Here is a 22,671-nt window from a genome sequence, read left to right as displayed (position 1 = left end):
CACACCATGACATTATCACAAAAGCACGGAACACAATGTACTCCAATTCATTTCCCAGCACTTCCCACCCCATTCCTCCCCTCCCTCCACTCCAGAGATACCTCTTCAATCCACTTAGAGTTTACTTTTTTAAAAAAAATTAATGTCCTGTGGATAACCCATTGCCAGGACCCACAATGCCACATTCAAGCATGCACATCCATGATTCTTCCCTTTTCCTGTCCTTCCTCCCTCTCAATCCCCTCCATCTGCTCTACTGATGTTTCCTCTATTTTGATGAAATTCTCTCTCTCTCTCTCTCTCTCTCTCTCTCTCTCTCTCTCTCTCTGTTTTTGTTTTTATCCCTCCCTTATTTTGGAGAAAATAAGAAAAAAGCATCCAACCTTTGACTTTTGAGGACTGCATTTTCAAAATTTTATTTATTTATTTATTATTGATATATATTATTTGTATATCTTTATAAGCACATTATGATGATTTGATTCAATCTACATGAATTTTGAAAGGCAAAGCAACTACTCACTGTGCATTTAAACAAGCCATTTTCAGGAATATACCCCATTGCTGATATAAGATTTTATGCAAGGGTTGGATTTTTTTCATCTCAAAATGTCCTATCTGCTCTCTGAGTGAGTCATTTTAGATTGAAGTGGAAACCTAGCAACTATCAGGTTAAGGAGATCAATTTAGACAGCAGGAGGTCTGGCTGAGTTACAGAGCTTAGCATTTAGCCACAATGAAGAGCTTAGAGTCCAGATTTTCAGAAAGGCTAAAAGTGCTTTGTTAAAAGGCATTTCAGGAAGCTGCACAGCCACTTTCCTAGGGTTCTCCTCTTCAAAAATCAACAAAACTTATCTGATAATTGCTATTAACTATGCTGTAATGTTTTCCTGATATTATCTAATTTGTCATTCACATGACACAGAATAGTTAGAGCTGGGGTGGTTCTTTCAAAAAAGGACAGTGCCTGGTACATACTGTCTCAAATAGTCATAGCTTTGAGGAGGCATACCACGCACACTGATGGATTTTTGGAAACTATGTATTGTATCAAATAATATGGACTCCATTAATGAAACATCAGCACAGAATAAGAAAGACCTGACATGTTGCTTCTGTCAAAGGACAGATTACAAATACATTCTTGTCATTAATTTGCTCACTTTCAAATTAGTATAAATATATCTGTGAATCATATGTAAGTAACTGTTTTGAAAAGAATTCAACCGTCAGTAGAACTCCATTGTTCCCCAAATTCTCAAGTTTAATGAAATCATCCAAGAATATTGTGTTGTTTATATGCATGTTTTAAGAAAATCATTTTGTAAAAAACAAATTTTAGCAGACGAGGTGCTAGAAAAATAATAAGTCAACTACACTAAAACATAACATCCTTCATTATACTTGTTTTTAGTAGTGCTGAACAATGGGAAATTTCTTATTACAGAAAGACTAAACTTTTGTGCATAAAAGAAAATATCTAAGAGGATCTGAAAAATATATTAACAGTGTTGACTCTGAGAAGAGAAACTAGAAGGGTCGGGGAGATTTACTTCATATTTTATATACTCATTATAGAGTGGATTTTATAACATTTTCATGTATTAATGATTTAACACAAAGAATTAATTGAAAACAAAAAAGTAAACTTGAGCTTTTTTCATTGTAATGACCTTATCCCCAGGTCACAGGTAGAGTTTAGTAGGGATCTAATTAATAGAATTCACAAAATCCCCTACAGTTTGAAGCTGGAAACCTTTGAGGTGATCTGCCTGGTTGAATCAACTATTATTAAATTTAGTTCATGTTAAGTTTTCTCATTCACCTGGCAGTAAATACAACTACATTTCAGAGAGATAAAGAATGTGGACAGCCCTTGAAATTCACCTTAATGGAATTTGGTCTACAGTTGATGGTGTAGGATTCTGCTTTATCTCTCAGAGTCAGAAGTGCCAGGATCATTGGGGTAGAATGGGTAAAATTGGTGTGTGCCTACTAGGGTGAGTCTGAGGGTACCGGGAATGTTCCCTCTCATCTTCCCCTTATGTTCCAAATACATTCCATTACAGATTCAGATCTGTGAATGAAGACATTGACATTTACTGCAATGCTGTGAGAAATAAACAATAAAAGCCAGCTACAAAGAATTGAGTCTATTGATTGCTTCCTGAAAGTTGGGAAGCAAGCAGATGGGGAAAACAGACAGGAAAAAGAATACCAATGAAAGTGTGGCCTGTGTCATTTGTCTAACTACACAACCATATTGATTGTGAAATGAGCTTTAGAAGGTGACTTTTGGTGATAGCTTGAGTCCTTCTAAAGCTCAGCACCACCACCAATTGCCCAAGTTCTAAATCCCAGTAGCTGCTCTCCTCACAATCTCACTGACTTCTTAATTACCCTTTGCTCAGGAGACCATGATTTATCAATTTGCTCTACAGTGGAGAAGAGAACGCCAAGCCCAAAGCCTTGCTGGGGTATAAGTAGTAAGAATTGAGAATCACTGCCAACATAGAGAGGCAGACTTAGATTTGGCAGAAAAATGCTGATATTGGTGGAGTTTTCTCATTTCCCATCAAGGTGACCAAATAAGCTGAAGTTTTCAGAAACAACAAAATTCACCCAAAATGATAACTCAAAGGGAAACTTAGGGGAAGAAGGTCTTTCAATAGGTTTGATTCACCTTTCCCAAACAGTATATCCTTGTCTTTTGTTTCTAGGCACCTTGTCAGTTAAAGGACCCCTATATGATCCTTTCTCCTTCAATATCCAGCTGGTGGGTTAGCTGTACACCATGGGATTCCATGTGGCTCCACTTCTAGTTTTTCAGCTCTATTGAACAAACACATGTTGTTCTTCTCTGGCAGTTATATAATAACAAATATGTATTTGGTCTTTGTCTCCAGTTCCTAGCACAAAGCTACAAAAAATGCCTGATATATTGGGAGTGAAAGAGGTGATAGGATCATTTGTTGTTTTAATGACATGACTCTTGGTGGACCCTAAATAGTTTGAGGACAGGAGCTGATCACCAGAAATGCAAAGCTTTGATTAGAAGCTTGAGATTTTCAGCACCGTCTCTAACCTCCAGAACAGGGAGAGGGACTGGAGATTGAATTAATCACCAGTGACCAGTGACTTAATCAATCATGTCTACTTAATGAAGCCTCCATAAAATACCTAAACAAAGGGGTGTGGAGAAAGGAAGGCATCCCAACTCCATAGTGACAGAGGCTTCTAACCTCAGGACCCCTTCAAGACCTTACCCTATGTATCTATTTATCTAGCTATTAACTTATAACTTTTATAGTAAACTATAATAGTACAGCATTCTCCTGAGTTCTGTTAGTTGGAGTAAATTATGGTACAAAAGGAGGGGAGTTATGGGAATCTCACTTTGTAGCCAAATTGGATGGAAGTGTGGGTACCCTGGATACCTAATACATAATGTTTGGCATTTGAAGTTAGCACAGTCTTGTAGGATTGAGCCCTTAAACCTGTGGAGTCTGACACTGACTCTGTGGAGTTAATGTACTGAGAATAGAGTTGAAATGAATTGTAGGACATCTAGTTGGTATTGAGAATTGGAGAAATGGTGCAGGGGGAAACCCCACATAGTTGTTGGGAAGAAAAAGCTCTCTGGCCATCCTCCAACAGGAGCACATTCTTACAGTAACTCTGAGTCCTTCCAATCATCTCTGTGCAGAAGGCACACAAATGACTGCTCTGGCCACAATGTAGGGAGGCCAAAGGTAGTTCTGCTATTTACAGATAGGAAAGCAAGCTATTGTGTTCTGAGTCTTGTATGGCATATCTCCCACTGGGTTGCATCCTTCACATTATCACCCACACCTGGTGAAGTTCTATGAATTTCAGTTGATCAGTATTTCTTAAATTTACCAATTCATCTCTATCACTCTGATGCCACCTTGAACCTTTTCTACCCAAACACTTCAGACACCCTGCCAACTGGTACACAGTGCTCATGGTCACCAATCTGTCTCTCCTCTGCAAAAAAAAAAAAAAAATTGTCTTCCAAAGAGGCAAGTCCAAACTTGTCATTCCTCTACTTAAAATCCATAATGGTTTCCCATGGCCTTCAATAATATTCATAGTCCTTAGGGAGGCACAGAGGCTCTGAAAAATTTCTGCTCAATTCTCTAGTTTCATTTCCTATTGTATTCCACATATATCTATACAAAATTTCTTGCAGTTTCCTGGCTTTTATTGCCTCTATGTATTTATGTATAACGTTTCCTTAATCATTAATTCATTCAGCATTTGTTTTATATCTCCTATGTGCTAAGCACTATACTAAATTATGGAGCTTCTTTGATGAACAGGAAAGACATGGTACTTACCTTCATGCAGTTTTTAATCTACTGGGAAAAAGAAACATTAAACAACTGAAAGGAGAGCTATGAAGATCCAGATGGGATGGATGCATGTGTATGCTTATGTGTGTATACATGTATACACACACAAATTCCTCATTAATTTCTACTCATCATTAAAGTCTCCAGGAGTGTTAACCTTCCTTAATTATCCATGGCATATTGATTGGGTACCCATTTCTCATAGCCTTCATAGCACTATATTGTAATTATTGGGTTTTTTACCTATTTTCTTTACCAAAATAAAAATTTTGTGAGCAGGGACTTTGTCTTCTATGACAATATCTTCAACACCATTTCTGACATATAGCAGGTAAATTTTATCAAAATGACAAATTTTTGTTGAATGAATAAATGAAGAAAGCAAAACCACTTAGCTTCATTTTAACATTAATCTGTAAATTTTTCTCTCTAAATGGAACACAAAATTTAAATGATAGATGTTCTCCTCTCAGTAATGATTCTTATGAACTCTCCATGCCTGTAACTTGAGTGTGAGTCTTTCAAACAGCATTTGGCAATAATTTTCTTCCGTGTTTTTACAGGGAGGAATAATTCTAAGTAACACTTAGTCAATAATTCTCAGATTTTGCATGGGCATTAAGCTTCAGGTTGGTAGGGAGGAATGGATGGATAATGGGGTGAAAGTAAGAGGAGAAAGGGGTAAGAAAGAATGCACAGGACCAGACACTCTGGTTGGGGAAGCCCAAGGTGAGAGGTGAGAGAGTTTGGCAGAACCTCCAAGGCGAGCTATGTTAGTCTGGCTATTCCATTTCAAGTTTTCACATGCCTCTGGAACTCCCTAAAGACTTTTGGGGGGAAAACCCCCACCTACAGGTTCTGGATAAAAAATTCCTCCAGGCCTCCAGAAATGAGTCCCTTGGTCTTACTATTACTCATTTCCTGGAAAAGTCATAACTGGTCTATCCTGACCTTCAGAGGCTGAAGGAGTACAGATTCATCTTCCCAATTCAAGAAGAATTTAAAGAAATCACTCAGGAAAGGCTCAAAAACCAATCTTTCAGTCTTCTATTAAAAAACTTCATGAACACTTTACTGGTACTTTCTTTGGCATGTTCTGGGTGAATCAGCATAAAAAAAACAACAAAAGAAACTCCACTGCCAAGTTGAAATTTAAATCTGTAAAGGATGTTATTTCTAGTTTCTAAAAACTGTGCTCAGAACTGAAATCTGAAGTAATAATACAGCATTTCCGGCCTCACGTGAAGTAATACTTATAAGCTTCAGCTTGGCATCATCTCTAGTTTTAGTGGTGCTGTTCTTACCAATATTTTTTATTTGCCTCAACAACTCTAGTCTTGTTTTCTATCTTGGCATTGGTAACAGTAGCTTACCTTCAGGGAAATATATATTTATATTACCTTTACCTGTATATGATTACTTGGCAAGCAGAAAGTCAGCTTTGAGAATACTTTGTCCATGATTTCTTTCTCCCAAATGCCAGACTCTCAGGATTTTAATATTTTAATTAGGAAAGGTTCTTTACAGCCTGGTAATGTCTTTTCAGGCTGAGTGTGAGTATGGCATATAGATTTAAGTCCTAGACTATAGCAAGCAGAAACTTGTTGATAGCCCCACCCTAAAATAATAGCCATCAGCCAAAAGAAGCAGATAATCCACTTTAATGCTTAGAACAGCATGTTTTGTAGATGCCATGTTGCAGGCATACCTACGTGGATCTGTGAGAAAGGAGGAATCTTGGCCTAGATCCTTCCGCATCTGTAGACAAGCAAGCTCATAGTTCATCCCAGTCCAGCCCTTCCATCGAGGATGACACATATACTGTGATTCTAATAAAGTCCATGTGTCATGGATGAGTCTCATTCATCCAGTGTCTCAAAGAAAGTTCCACTTCTTGCCACCACTACATTTCAAATTTCATATAATAGATTGTATTATAGATAATCAAAGGTGTGTGTGTGTGTGTGTCACACACACCCACACACACACCCCTAGAAATTGCTTTAAAAAAGAATGGAGAAAGATGTAACAGAGAGATTTAATTTAACTGGTACAATGAATACATTGATAAATTTTATATATATATATATATATATATATATATATATATATATGTACATGTGTGTATATGTGTGTAAATATATATTTATTACATACATATGCAATATATATATATATATATATATATATATATATATATATCACATGTATACACACACACACACACACACACACAGAGCTTAAGGCACCATTGAAGTAGTGTACCAAGCAACTAATGTGGGTATTACCATCATGAATAGAATGTTCCATGGATGTTGGGGGTCTGCATTAGTTGGACATTAAAATTTTCATTCTGTTCATACCCTGTCAAAACTCAGGATGATTATATTCTTGCTAACAGAATGTTCTCATTAAGAAGGAAAAGTCACATAAATGAAAGTTAACATCAAATAAAATCTAAGGATTTTGCTCTATTCTCCCATTTCTGGAGCAGATTGGTGCAATTTATTTTCCTGCCTTGGGCAGTGCAGCAACAGCCGAAGTTGTAGTCACAACTTAGCAATGTGGTTCATGTGACTTTTCCAAATAGGGGCACAATTAGCAAAATGTGTTTCCATAAATGGCAGTTTAAATACTAAATTCTGGAGAGTATCCAGGAGAAATGTAAGACAGAATAACATCAGGAAAATGGTAAGTTTTTCTAAAGTACAATACATTTTCATTGGTCATACCTTTGGCAGGAGAGGGTCAAAATCAGAATGAATTGGAAGCTTTAAAAAGTTGCCATTAAAATCACCATGTTAAACAACAACCAGAATCTGTAGCATTTTGTGAATGGGAAAAATATGTAAGCTCTAAATATTAGACTCAGGAGAATAGTGTATTTGTCAGACTAAGCAAACACTCCAACTTCAGAAATTCTAAATTTAGAACCAACCTTGAACTGTTGGAGTTCTGTGTCCACAAAACCCTGAGCTCTTGGAGTTCTGTGTCCACACGGGCTGAAAAAGGAAACTTCTTAGTTTCCAATCTCCAAAGTCTATAAGAATAACAAACAACTCCTTGATCCCAAGGTCAATAAGAACAATGAAGGGATTGAATTTTTTTCTTTATGTTTCAAATTCAAGTCAGTTGTCAACCAGATCTTGGTCATGATGTAGAACTGAAGACTTGTGTTTCTCAAGTATACATTATGAAAGGGATTGAGGGGATAGGGAAGGTTTTAGAAAGTAGAGCTAAGAAGCTGATAACATATAGAAAAGATGGAGAGAAGAACAACAAAAGGAGATTCTACAAATGTTGCCCTTTCTTGCCCTGGAGCCCTCCTCTAACCTGTACTCCAGTGAAAAGCATTTCTACATGACTCTCCTCAGAAACTGACGTTTGACCTGAGCTCTAAAGTATGTGCAAGAAGAAAATCTTTCAGATAGAGTGAACAGGCTGTGCAATGACCCTGTAGCAGAGATACTATGGAACATTTGGGGATGGGAACAGGAATGTAGCTTAGTGGTAGAGAACATTTGTGTAGCTTGCGCCAGGCCCTGGATTCTACACACACACACACACACACACACACACAGATATTGTGACATATTTAAGGCACAGAACTAAGGTTAGTGTGACTGAACTACAAGAAGTAAGGGGAGAATGGCTAGAAGGGTAGCTAGGTATCAGATCACCAGGGCCTTGAAATCCATGTTATTTTTTAAAATTAATTTATTTATTTTAATTAGGTATATATGAAAGCATAATGTATTCTGATTCATTGTACACAATTGCAGCAAAACTTTACATTTCAATGGTTGTACATCATGTAGTGTCACACCATATATGCAGTCATACATGTACCTAGGGTAATGATAACCATTCATTCCACCATCTTTCCTGCCCCCATGCACCCTCCCTCCCCTCCCTCTCCTTTACCCAAAGTTCCTCCATTTTTCCCATGCCTTCCCCCACTCTATTAAGGATCAGCATCCACTTATCAGAGAGAACATACAGCCTTTGATGTTTGCGGATTGGCTAACGTTGCTTAGCATGATATTCTCCAACTCCATCCATTTACCTGCAAATGCCATAATTTTATATTCTTTTAATGTTGAGTAATATTCCATTGTGTATATATACCACAGTTTCTTCATCCATTCATCTATTGAAGGGCATCTAGGTAGCTATTGTGAATTGAGCTGCTATGAACATTGATGTGGCTGTGTTTCTATAGTATGCTGACTTTAAGTCATTTGGGTATAGACTGAGGAATGGGATAGCTGGATCAATTGTGGTTCCATTGAAAGTTTTCTAACGAATTTCCATACTCCTTTTCAGATTGGTTGCACCAATTTGCAGTCCATATAGTGTATATATGGTAATATATAAATGTGCCTTTTCCCCCACATCCTCACAAACATTTATTGTTGTCTGTAATCTTGATAACTGCCATTCTGAATGGCATGTGATGTCCATGTTATTTTATTTGTATATACTTATACTCAGAATAATGGGTCATCAGTGAAGGTTATTTGGAGAGACACTACATACCCAAATTCTCATTTGTGATTACTCTGTATGGATTGAGGTGAATGGATTAGAGATGGACAGATTAGATTCAAGGAAACATTTCAGGACACTATTCTAAAACTCTGGAAAAGAAGTTATTACAGCTTGGACTAGGGTGGTAACAGAAGAAAATGTGTGGAAATTGATGGTTTGGGAGGAAAGATTGACAGGATTTGTTGATGAATTAATTATGGAGAGAGTAAGAGACATGTAGTTACCTAAGATTATTCTTGGGTTTCTATAATGTCCAGTTTGGTGGAGATATTGTCTAAAGTAAGAAACATTAAAAAGTGGGCTAGATACTGAAGAAAAAGCATATGACTATACTTGGACCTTGTAAATTTGAGGTGTCTTTGACACTTGAAAGGAAGATATTAAGTAGATCATTGGATCTGCTAGTCTGAATCTCAGAGGTAAGATTTGAAGTAGGGTTCCACTACTTTCAATAATCACTTGATATGATTTACTCATACATTTCAAAAGTTAGGTAAGATAATCCAATTTCTAGAAAAATGTCTTACTCCATTTTGTGGCACTGAGACTAAGTAATTTATTATGAACAGAAATTTATTTCTCACAATTCTGAAGTCTGGGAACTTCAAGATCAAGGAGCCAGCATCTGCTGAGGACCTTCTTCCTGTGTCATAACATGGCAAAATACAAAGAGAGGACAGGAGAGAGAGCAAGAGGTTGAACTCACAGCCTCAATCCCTTTCACAATCATAGTCAATCCATTCATGAGGGTGGAGCCCTCTTGACTTAAGCACTTCCCAGTAGACTCCCACCTTGTAATGCATGGGTATTACATTTCCAACACAGGCTTTTTTTTTTTGGGGGGGGGACATTCAACCATACAAGAATATGTAATCACTAAATTTCATTCAAGAAATAAAATGCCAAATCAATAAATACTTTTAAAAATTCTTCTCACACAGACACAAGGAAAATAATTTCACAGGTTATTTCAATAAACATACAAAGAACAAATACACTTACATAATCAATTGCAGGAAAAAAATTCTCCTACTCTTTTTTTAAATACCTTTATTTGTTTATTTATTTATATGTGGTGCTGGGGATCAAACCTAGTGCCTCATGCATGCTAGGCAAGCGCTCTACCACTGAGCTACAACCCCAGCCCAAATTTTCCAGCTCTTTTTGTGGTACCTGATACAAGCATCAGGTATCAAAACATGACAGATAGTAGGAAAAAGGAAACTTATGAATTAAGTTTTTCATTGATTAATACAGATGCAACATATTAAATAAAACATAATCAAATAGAAAACTGTAATATGTAATAAAGATAATACAGCATGAGGAAACTGGATGTAGCCCAGAAATGCAAGGTTGGTTTAACTAGAAAGTCTAATAAAAAATTCTTATAAGTATGCTAAAGAAAAAGTTTTATGGGGCTGGGGCTGGGGCTCAGTGGCAGAACGCTTGTCTAGCATGTTTGAGCCACTGGGTTCAATCCTTAGCACCACATAAACATAAACAAATAAAGGCATGCTGTCCATCTACAACTACAAAAATAAAATTTAAAAGTTTTAATACAACCAAGTATATGTGAGAAAATTATTTAATGAAATTAGAAAGCCATTCCTGATTTTAAAAAATAGGAACATAAGGGAACTCCATTAATTTGATAAAAGACATTTTTTAAAACTTAGAAATGGGCTGAGGTTGTGGCTCAGCAGTAGAGCACTCGTCTAGCACATGCGAGGCTCTGGGTCCGATCCTCCGCACCACATTAAAAAAATAAATAAATAAAATAAAGGTATTGTGTTCAACTACAACTAAAAATATTTTTTTAACTTAGAGAAAATCTCATAATTAACATAAGAATATTCAGGGCTGGGGATGTGACTCAGTGGAGTACTTGCCTAGCAAATGTGAGTCCTTGGGTTCCATCCCCAGCACATGCACACAAACACAAATGTTGAAAGCCTATCTTTAAAGGCTGGAACAAGATAAGGACCTCAGTTATCAGCACTTCTATGTTAAAAATTCTCCTAACCAGCACATTAAGGAAATAAATTACGGATTTAAGCACTCAAAAATAAAAAATATAAAACCATTACTTTTCTGAAATGAAACTATTGTCTCTATTAAAATCTAATTTATTAGAATTTATAACTAATTGGCAAGGTTCCAATATGTAAAATTAGTATTCAAGAATAATTGCCATTATGCAAAAATTTACTCAAAATTAATCATAGGCCTAAATTTAAAGCAAAAATATAAAATATTTCTTATTTCTAAAATAAAACATAGGAGAAAAACCTGTATGACATTAAGTCTGGCAATGAGTTTTTAGATATGGCATCAAAAGCATGATCCATGAAAGAAAAAAATGGTAACTTGCAGTTTTTCAAAATTAAAGACATTTGCTCTGTGAAAGATAGTATTAAGATAATGAAAATAAAAGTCATTGAAAGGGGAAATACCTGAAAATCACATATCTGATAAAGAACTTATACTTGAAATACATCAAGAACACTTACAATTTGACAATTAAAAAGTCCCAAAGTAAAAGATTTGAATAGCCTCTTTACCAAATAAAATATATGGATGACAAATAAGCACATGGAAAGTATCATTAGTAATTATGAAAACTGCAATGAAATACCACTGTACACCTATAAGATTGGCAAAAAGAAATAATTGGCAATACCAAATTCTGGGGAGGTGCAGAGCAATCTAAAGACTCATTTACTACTGGTGGAAATGCAAAACAGTATAGCCATTTAAAAAAAAAACAGTTTAGTACTCTGTTATAAAACAAAATATAAACTTGCCATTAGAAATAGCAATCCTTGGGGCTAGGTTGTGGCTCAGTGGTGGAGCAGTAGCCTAGCGCGTGCGAGGCGCTGGGTTCGATCCTCAGCACCACATAAAAATGAATAAAATAAAGGCATGTGTCCAACAACAACTAAAAAGAAAGAAAGAAATAGCAATCCTACTCTTTGGTATGTAACCAATTGAGCTGAAAACTTCTGTTTACATGAAAACCCATACCATACATAAATGTTTACAGAAGCTTAATTTATAAAAGCCCCAAACTGGAAACAACTCAGATATCCTTCAATAGATAATGGACAAAAAAACAGTGGCACTTCAATACAGTAGAATACTACTCAGAAATTCAGCAATAAAATGGAACACAGTACTGATTTCATTCTGCAACACTGATGAATCTCAAAAGCATTTTGATAAGTCAAAGAAGCCACATTCAAAAGGCAGCATGTGTGGAATTTTGCTATGTAACATTTTAGAAGAAGCAAAATGGATATGGAAAACAGATCAATGGTTTTCAGGGATTCTATTTCACAAACTGATAATTAGTACAGAGAGACCAAGAGGAAGTGCAGAGAGAGGACTGGCCCCATCAGATTCCTCCAGTGACAGCCCTTGCCTCCTTTCCCCAGTGCCCACCTTTGTGCAGCTCACTGAACCCTGGCAAACAGAATTTCTGGTCTTAATAAGGACTGCCCACCCTTTTTAACCAGATGAGCCCCCAGAAACCCCTGCATTTGACAAGGGTCAACTACAAAATTCTCTGGCATGAAAGAATTTTTAGAAGTGATTAAACTATTCTATATGGTATTATGGTAGTGAATATATGACTATATGCATTTGTCAAAACTCATAGAAATAAACAACATTAAGAATGAACTTTGTCAGGCTCAGTGGTGCATGCCTGTAATCCCAGCATCTCAGGAGGCTGAAGCAGGAGGATCATAAGTTCAAAGCCAGTCTCAGCATCTTATCAAAGCCCTCAGCAGCTCAGCAAGATCCTGTCTCTAAATAAAATACAATAAGAGAGTTGGGGGTGTTGCTCAGTGGTTACGCACCCCTGGGTTCAATCTCTAGTATAAAAAAAAAATGAACTTTACTGTAAGTAAAGTTAAAATTTCAGTCAAGTTATGGAAATACAGGATGGAACACAGCCTGTGATGAATAAATCTAAGTATATTGCAAATATGTGACATAATCTCACTTAAGGGATGACAGAGAGATGAGCTGACCTAAGTAGCCTTGGAAAATAGTATTTTAAATGGAAATTACATGTCTTTAGACAAAAAGATCTACAAATAAACATTGTACCCTAGTTGGGAAGCTTGTTTCTCCTAGGGATGAGCGTTAGCGATGGTGAAACTGCTTTGCATATACATAGTGTTAACAAATAAGTAACTATGTTATGGATAATGAAAACTGGAATTTTCATTGTCAGGGAAAGAATAAGCATGGGGGCGAAGGAGGATAGAATGAACCCTTTAGGGCCACATTAGAGTCAGGGATATCAGTATCAATTCATGTATATGATGATGATGAAGATGAAGAAGAAGAAAAAAGATAGAGAGAGAGAGAGAGAGAGAGAGAGAGAGAGAGAGAGAGAGAGAGAGAGATGATAGATAGATCCCTCTAAGAGTCCTTATTTTTGTCTCCTCTGTTGTAGACATTCACGTTATCCCAAATAAGAAGGAAGAAAAGTGTCAGTAGCATCATCTTAAAAAAAAAAAAACACTTTTTTCTTACTTCCTCAAACTGGACTCCGTTCTGTTAGAATTTTTAATACTCAGTGAAAGGATGCACCCACTAGAAGACAAACAATTAATGAGTATTTAAAAATTGAAAAATAGGGGCTGGGATTGTGGCTCAGCTGTAGAGTACTTCCCTAGCACATGGGGGGCCTAGGTTTGATCCTCAGCAGCACATAAAAATAAATGAATGAAATAAAGATATTGTGTCTAGTTACAACTAAAAAATAAATATTAAAAAATGAAAAATAAAATTATGTTTTGGATTTTTGTTTAACAAGTAGAAACTTTCTAAAATTGAAAAAGTAAAGTATGTACTTGGACTTTTTCATTTAATAAGAAACTGGTTTTGCAATTTCAGCTAGCTTAATTTGTTATATGATAAAGTCTACACATGGAGGCATTTCACTTTGTGAGTAATTTATTATTTAAAGTCCACAGATGGTTGAATGGTAAAAAAAAAAAAAAGAAAGTACACAATTACAATCACACAAAAAAGAAAATGGGTACCACCTGGTGATCATGTCTCAACACAAACACTTTCTTAATGTATTTGAACGAATACCATATCCATTAGCTATTATCTCACATCAGCACAAAAGTTAGTGACTTGAAAGAGCAATTATTTTATTATCTCTTAATAGTTTCTGTGGACCAGAAATTCAAAAGAGACAGTATAGCTGGAGTTTCTCTCTCTCTCTCTCTCTCTCTCTCTCTCTCTCTCTCTCTCTCTCTCTCTCGTTTTATTTATTTTTTAATTTTTTGGTGTCAGGGATGGAACACAGGGCCTCATGCTAGGCAAGGGCTCTACCACTGAACTACATTCCCAGACCTCAGGATCTTTCATGATTGAGCCTTAGAAAAACAGAATGCTGATGCAGCTAAGGACTGCTCAAGCATCTCTCATTCTTGATTTTCCAGGCCTCTCCATGTAGTCTCTCCACATGGGCTTGTCTGAGTTCCCAACTATCAGTTACCAAATGGTTTCTGAATGCTTCAAGAACGAATATTCCAGATCGTATGGTACTTACGAATTGCCTTCTATAACCTAGACTTGAAAGTCACATAGCATTAATTCTGCCATACTCTGTTGCTCCAACAGTCATATTTTCAAGAGGAGGGGGACATAGACCCAACTTCTCAATGGGATGAGAATCAAAAAAATTTGCAGACATGTTTTAATATCACTGCCAATATACAGAAAATAGAGGAGGCTAATTTGCAATCTGTTTAGAATGACTGAGCTTTGGTAAATCTTACATTAGACTTTCCTTACCTTATGCTAAGGGAAATAAGCCAGACACAGAAAAGAAAATATTTCATGATCTCACTTATAAGTGGAATCTTAAAAATAAATAAATAAACAATCAAATATACAGAGATCAAAAATAAAATGGTGGTTATGAGGGAAGGTTCAGAGGGGAGGGGAGGAAATGAGGAGAAGTAACTTAAAGAACATAAAGTAACAGAGATGTAGGATGAATAACTCTAGAGATCTGATGTAATTCATGAGAATTACAGTTAACAAAATTATATCACATTAAAGTTTTTTGTTAAATAAGTATATTTTAGTTGCTCTTGTCAGAAAACAAAGCAACTATGTGAGATGATAGATAAGTTAATTTGCTTCACTATAATAACCATTTTACTATTTATATGTATCCTAAAACATCATATTATAAACTTCAAATATACACAGTAAAATTTATTTTAAAAATAAAAGCATTGAAAATAAAATAGCTCTCCTTTTACCTGGATGCTCATTACATAAACATGTATATTTTAGTGTTTTAAATTTTTGGAATATTAACTTTTCTTCTGCCATTGCCTTTATTTCCCCTCATCATTAGGATGTTCATAAAAATATCAACAATCTTGGACAGGTATGCCACACAATGAACATCGTTTGGGAAAAAAAAACAACAGAAGGAAAGCTAATGTTAGTGAGCACCCATTTTTTGCCACTTCTATTTATTTCATTTAACTTATTGCAGGTTACTTATTGCAGTGAAACAAATTACTTTATACTTTAATGGCACAAAACAACAATTGTGTCATTCTTGCTAATTTTGGGGTCAGATTACAGTGGGGCTGACTCATCTGTGCTCCACAATAACTAAAGTCTCAGCTGAAGTGGCTTAAATGAGTGAAGAGGCTGGCATGTGTGTTCTGGGGCCATAGGTCTGTGAATGTGGTTTCAGCCGTTGGTCATATTCTGTAATTCTTCTTCACATCACAGTAGATAGAGCTAGAATGAGAAAAATCACTTACATGTTTGATGCCAGTGCTTGGATAGCTGGAACAGTTGGATTTGTCTAGGTATCCCTATCTATACCTGCAACCTGTCCCCATGACTCTTAGGCTTCTTCAAAGCAAGATGGTGTCTGGCTACTTGAACATGTTAGGCAGCTTCCCCCTCAGAGGGTTTCACCCCTGACTCTTCTGCATACTCTATCCTGCACCTTCATTTTCTTGACTATAAGCAATATTCTATTGTCAAAAATGGAGCATTGTAGATCCTCAGGGGAGTAATTTCTTCCTTGCTTAAAGGCTGAATTGAAAATTTCCCTCACTCCTACACCACAATGAGTGGAAACAGCAAGACCTCTGAGAGCTGACCTAGTTTTGGAAGTCACCCAATATAATTTCCACCATATTCTATTGATCAAACTGAGTCACTGAACCAGCCAAGACTCTATATTATACCTCTTTATGGAAGAATGGCTTGTATATATGTAGGGAGGGAAAGAATTGACAGTGGCTACTGTGGGAATAAGCTACCACATTCTTTTCATAAATGAAGAAAAGGAGACTAGTAAATTAAATAAATTGTTGAGGATTATACAGGAAGTGAATAAGTAAAGTATATGGAACACAAATCCAGGTTATCTAATTTCAAAATCAGAGATTCTTATACTTTATCTTGCAGTCCTTATGAAATAGGTGCTTCCCCATATTTATTCCTCAGAAGCACTTCCCCCCCGCCAAAAAAAAATGGCTTGAAGTAATCTGAGAAACATATTTCATTTTGGAGAATCAAAGTGCATATGAATATATAAGACACTGAAATGTCTATTTCCAAACATGTTTGACTAAGCCATCCCTTTTTAATGCAAGGCCCATTAACACCAGTTCATGGAATATGACTTTACAAATGTTGTGTTTATAATGTAAAGAATACATGCTCTTGTTGGTGTTACAAAATGTAATATTACTGGAAGAATCCAATTTAATTGAGTATCATCAAATTGTTAAAATTACATAACAAGGCTATTTTGATGATCTGATTAACCATTTAGATTGAAACTGCTTTGCTAATGCATATACAGTACATTTTCATGAAAGGAAAACCTTGAATAACCAAAGCATTCCTAAATCCTTGCCAATGTATCAGTGAAAAAAATGCTGAATATAATTTCTGCCTGCTTAAACAATTTGAGGGTTTATATTTTTAATATCTACAGAGTGCTAAATTTTATTAATAAAATATTTCACATATCAAATTCAGTTTTATCATATTGAAGAGGATGTTGGTTTTATCAAAGAGAATTTTCACCACTATATATTTATTTATGTTAAATATATGAATCTGACACAACTTTCCTTTGTAAATGTATGAATACACCACAGTGAATCTCAACATTGGGTACATCCACAAGACTGGAGTCCTAATTAGAATAAGATGCACTCCATTTTTTGTATAAATATGACAGAACTAAAAAGAACAAATAAATAAATTATATATTTTTATATATGAATTTATGAAAAATTTAAATGAAAATTTATATATGCTTATATACATTACATACATACATATATGTATTATGTGTATGTGTGTGTGATATATATATATATATATATATATATATATATATATATATATATATATAAAACAAACCACCAGACCTCAGAGCCTCAGAGACCTAAACATTATTTAGAAGAGATGGGCTTTAGATATCTCTCACAATAATTCTGCCAAATAACCCTAACAAAATAATAGAATAAAATCTTAAGTCAAATATTTCCTGTAGTCAAAACATAAATGAAATAGAAGAGCTAGGTAACTGAATTCATTTTCATGGAGAGAGGAGTGGGACTTGACTTTCATGCAGGTAGACTTGCATTTATCAATGCTCTGAATTGGCAGAGAATTGAAACAAGCACCTGGTAGACAAAGTATGATCAAAGGCAAGTGTAGTGAACCCCATTCACCTCTGAAAATGGCAGTTCTTGTGTTTATTGTCAATGTTATATGCCCCTTTTTCCTGTCTCAATTTTCTCCTGTTTGTTTGCCCCTTTGAGTCTCACCAAAGCTCTGCCCAACAGCTGTGCTTGTCCAACATTCAATTCCCATTCACCAAGAGCCAGTTCAAGTACCTATTCTTCCATTAAACAAAGCTTCCCAACAATTGTAAAAAAAAACCGAGTTTATGCCAAATTCCTATAATATAGTCCTCCCACCAAGAAGCCTTACAAAATGTGGGGTTTCAATTTTCTAATTAACCTGGAAAACTGGATGCTGAAGTTTCTGTATTTGTTCGTTCATTCATTTATCTCTCTTTTCTCTCTGACTTCGCTATACTCTATCCTGCATCTTCATTTTCTTGACTATGAACAATATTCTATTGCCAAAAAATGGGGCACTCTGGATCCCTATGGGAGGAATTGCCCTCTTGCTTTAAGACTGACTTGAAAATGTCCCTCACCCCTGGCATCATATATGTTCATAACATGTCCTACACACCATTAAACATCTTCTGGTTGCTGGGAGTAGCAACAGTCGTGTAATTGTCCCAATGAAATTATCCACGTCCATACTCAGTAGACTGCACAGATGCCTATCTCTGTGTTTCCAACCATGTCTGTAGTAAAGAGGTCCTGACTGATGACCCATACACCTGGGCTATTTAAATAGTTCACCCCACACTAGCAATTAATATCCTGGGCTCCAGACATTTGGAAAGACAGACCACCTCCTCCACTTGATCTGATTCCAAGTTCACCAAGCAGCAGTTTTGAGAATTATTGGTCTTCCCATGAGGTTTCCCCATATGGGAGACAATGTACCAACAAGATGACACAAGTCTGAGTATATGTAATAGTATGAATTCTCTTATAAATTTATAAATTGGTATTCTAGTTTATATGCATAACATCCATGAGTTTACATAGTATAGTAAACTGAATAAATACCCCACCACCAAAAATATCAGATTATCACCCCTGGAATCTATAAATATGACCTTATTTTGAAAAACAAAAGGTTTCACAGATATGATTAAGTATCTTGAGATGGGGAGATTATCCTGAATAATAACCTCAAATATAATCACAAATGTTCTTAGATAGAGGGACATATGAGAGAAAACAGTATGAAGATGGAACAGAGACATTTTAAGATGCTGGCCTTTAAGTTTGGAGTGATGTATTTATAACCCAGGGAATACTGGCAGCCACCAGAGCTAGAAGAGGCAAGGAATAGACTTCCCCTACAGCCTCTTGAGATAGAATGGCCCTGCCAATAGCTCAATTTTGGCCCATTGCTACTGATTTCAGATGTCTTAACTCCAGAACTATTTGTTATGGCAGCCACAGGAAACTAATACTCCTAGTTCATGTAAAACCCTAAGAATCTGTTCAATTCTTGGGGCACTGACCAAATGGAGACCATAGGCCATGGTACCCTACTAAGGGAATGGTGTTCAAGGAAGTTGTATTGGAGTGTTCAGCAACCCTTTCTAATCTCTGCCACATCCTCTTTAGTGTCAACAGTGTTTATTACAGATATAAGTTCTTAATTATAAAATTTCATTAACGCATAGGCTAATACTTAAAAAGAAAAAAATTACCTAAGACATATTGAGCACTTACAATTTTCCAGGCACTGTCTTAAACATTTAGTATGTGTTCATTACTACCCTGGAACTGGGCAAGCAGGGCTCTTCAGAGAGCCCCATACTTTGGATGTACTACTTGAAACCTTCAAAGCCCTTTCTGGTGGCTGGGACAAGCCAGAGCTGGCAGTGTCATCTAATCAGCGCACCTGGAGCCTGAATTAGTACCTAGATGGCCACTATCCCTATTTCTTTCCATCAGGGTGATCACTGCCTATCTTGTCTACTCAGCACACAGGATCAACCAGATGCCCCAAGAAACATTGGGTCTTGTGCCTTGAGGCTGTCCTGTGGGTTCATGGCAGGACTTCAGTTCTAAGAAGGGATGCCTGACAATCACTCACTCATGCTTGTTTGTTTGTTTTCCATAAGCTCATTCAAGATTGGACCACCAGAATGAGTCTGACAAGTTCAGAGTTCTGGGTCCACTGATAGTCCACCCCAGGCCCTCAGACTTAAGCTGGGTGTGAGTTTCTACATTGATTCTCACCATGTTCTGACCATAGTGTTACCTCCCATTTACAGTAGCTGAAGGCATTAGGGGTAGTGACAGGCATCCTTTAGCCTATACACATTCCCAATGGTGGCATCCAAAGCAGTCATCTAAAACCTTTTCCAAAAGTTTTGTGCCATGTATCAGGCAGTCCTCCGATGTCCTCTGAGGGCTTCTGAGACTGTTTCTTTACAATACCAGGAGCCTTTCTGATTAATGTCTTCTCTCATTGTCAATTGATGTACTGACACTGTGCTCCTATTAGTAGGTCCTAAAGCAATATATCCTGAGAAACAGATAGGACCACACTTCACCCAGTCTACAAGATCCTTGCTCATCCTCTCTGGTGTCAGTGTGTGGAAGGCAAGTACAATCAAAATGGAAAATCATTACATTATAGGAATAGTGTAATAAGGCCTAAAGTGTTCAAAAGAAAACATTATTGGAAAATGTGTTGCTTGAAATTTATGCTATGTTCACATTTTCCCACATATTCGGGATAAGAGTTGCATTGGTGGCACCATAAACAACAAAACACAGTAACAACATCTAAGAGAGCAATTGGAAGCCAGTATTCACAGGTAATCCCATGCATGTTGAAGTCTCACAAGAAGTTATATAAAGCAGCTTTAAATAAGTGATTATGAAGTATTAGAAGCAAGAATAACTATATTGTTTCAATCCAAAGAGCCATGGCATTGTGGGTCAGGATCTTGTTGAATATTGAGAACATTGCACTGAATGTGTACATTGCTTTGGGTGGTATGGAAATTAAAACATATTAATTCTTCTGACCCGTGAACAGAGAATTTTTTTCATTTATTTTTATCTTTTCCATTTTCTTTCATCAATGTTTTATAGTTTTTAGTGTACAAATATTTTGCCTGTTGGTTAAATTTATTCCTAAGTATTGTATTTTATTGGTTCTATCCCAACAAATTTTATTTTATTTTCCAGCTATGTCATTATTGGTGTATAGAAATGCTATGATTTTTGTATATTGATTTTTGGATCCTGTACCTTAACATATTCATTGATTAGTTCTAACATTTTTTTGTGGAATTTTTGGAGTTTCCACATAAAGGATCATGCCAACTGTGAATAAAGATCATTTTACATCTTCCTTTCCAATTTGGATAACTTTAATGTCTTTTTCTCCTCTTATCACTCTGACTAGTAATTTTAGTACTATGATGAATAGAAGTGATGCGAGTGGGCATCCATGACTTGTACTGAATGTTAGTGAAAAAGCTTTCAGTCTCTCTCCATTATGGTGTGAACTGTGGGTTTTTCATAAATGTCCTTTATTATGTTCGGGAACTTCCTTTCTATACTAAAACTGTATCAAGAAAGGATGTTGAACTTTGTCAAATGCTAGTTCTCCATTAATTTAAGTGATCATGTGATGTATTTTATCTTTTATCTGTTAACGTGATCTATAGCATTGACAGATTTGCTTAAGTTAAATCAGACTTGAAAGGCAGGGTGAAATCTCACTTGGTCATGATGTATAATATTTTTGATATGCTGCTGAATTCATTTTGCTAATATTTTATTGAGGATTTTTGCATCAATGTTTTTCAGAGATATTGCCTGTCATTTTCTATTATTTTACAGTGTCTTTTTCTGGCTTAGGTATCAAGATAACGCTGGACTCATAAAATGTTTGGAAGTATTCCCTCTAGCTCTATTTTTTGGAAGAGTTCAAGAAATATTGGTAATAATTCTTCTTAATTCATCAGTGAAACCATCTGGTCCTGAGATTTTCTCTGTAGGAAGGATTTTAATGACTACTTCAATCTCTTTACTTGTTATTGGTTGATTCAAACTTTGTATTTCTTCCTAATTTAATCTTGATAGGTTATATTTTTCTAGGAATTTGTTCATTTCCTTCAGGTTATCCAATTTGTTGTCATGTAATTGTTCATAATAGTCTGTCATGATCATTTTTTTTTATTTCTGAGGCATTTATTGAAAAACCTCCACTTTCATTTCTGATTTTATTGATTTGAGTTGTCTCTCCTTTTTTCTTAATCTGACCAGAAGTGATCTATTTTCTTCATTATTTTTCAAATCAATAACTCTTGGTTTTTTATTAATTTTATTTCTTTTTTGTTCTCTGATTTATTTTGTTCTGATCTTTATTAATTCCTTTCTTTTGTTAACTTCAGATTTAGTTTTTCTTCTTTTTCTTGCTCCTTGACACATAATGTTTGGCTATTTAGGATGAATCATTCTCCTTTTTTAATGTAGGTATTTATTGCTGTGAACTTGCCTCTTACAATGCTTTTGTTGGGGCTGGGGTTGTGGCTCAGTGGTGCCTACCATGTTCGAGGCACTGGGTTTGATCTTTAGCACCACATAATTAATTAATTAATTAAAAGGTATTGTGTTCATCTACAACTAAAAAAATATTTCTCAAAAAGAAGTGCTTATGGTCAGAGAAATGCAAATCAAAACCACCCTAAGATACCATCTCACTCCAGTAAGATTGGCAGCCATTATGAAGTCAAACAACAACAAGTGCTGGTGAGGATGTGGGGAAAAGGGTACACTTGTACAGTGCTGGTGGGACTGCAAATTGGTGCGGCCAATTTGGAAAGCAGTATGGAGATTCCTGGGAAAGGTGGGAATGGAACCACCATTTGACCCAGCTATTGCCCTTCTATGACTATTCCCTGAAGACCTTAAAAGAGCGTACTACAGGGATACTGCCACATCGATGTTCATAGCAGCACAATTCACAATAGCTAGACTGTGGAACCAACCCAGATGCCCTTCAATAGATGAATGGATAAAAAAAAATG

Source organism: Marmota monax, unplaced genomic scaffold (genome assembly GCF_021218885.2).
Source record: "Marmota monax isolate L192 unplaced genomic scaffold, Marmota_monax_Labrador192_F-V1.1 WCK01_AAM20220418_F8-fsc00225, whole genome shotgun sequence".
Lineage (NCBI taxonomy): Eukaryota > Metazoa > Chordata > Mammalia > Rodentia > Sciuridae > Marmota > Marmota monax.
The sequence above is the reverse complement of the archived record's forward strand: the minus strand, read 5'-3'. Positions refer to the sequence as shown.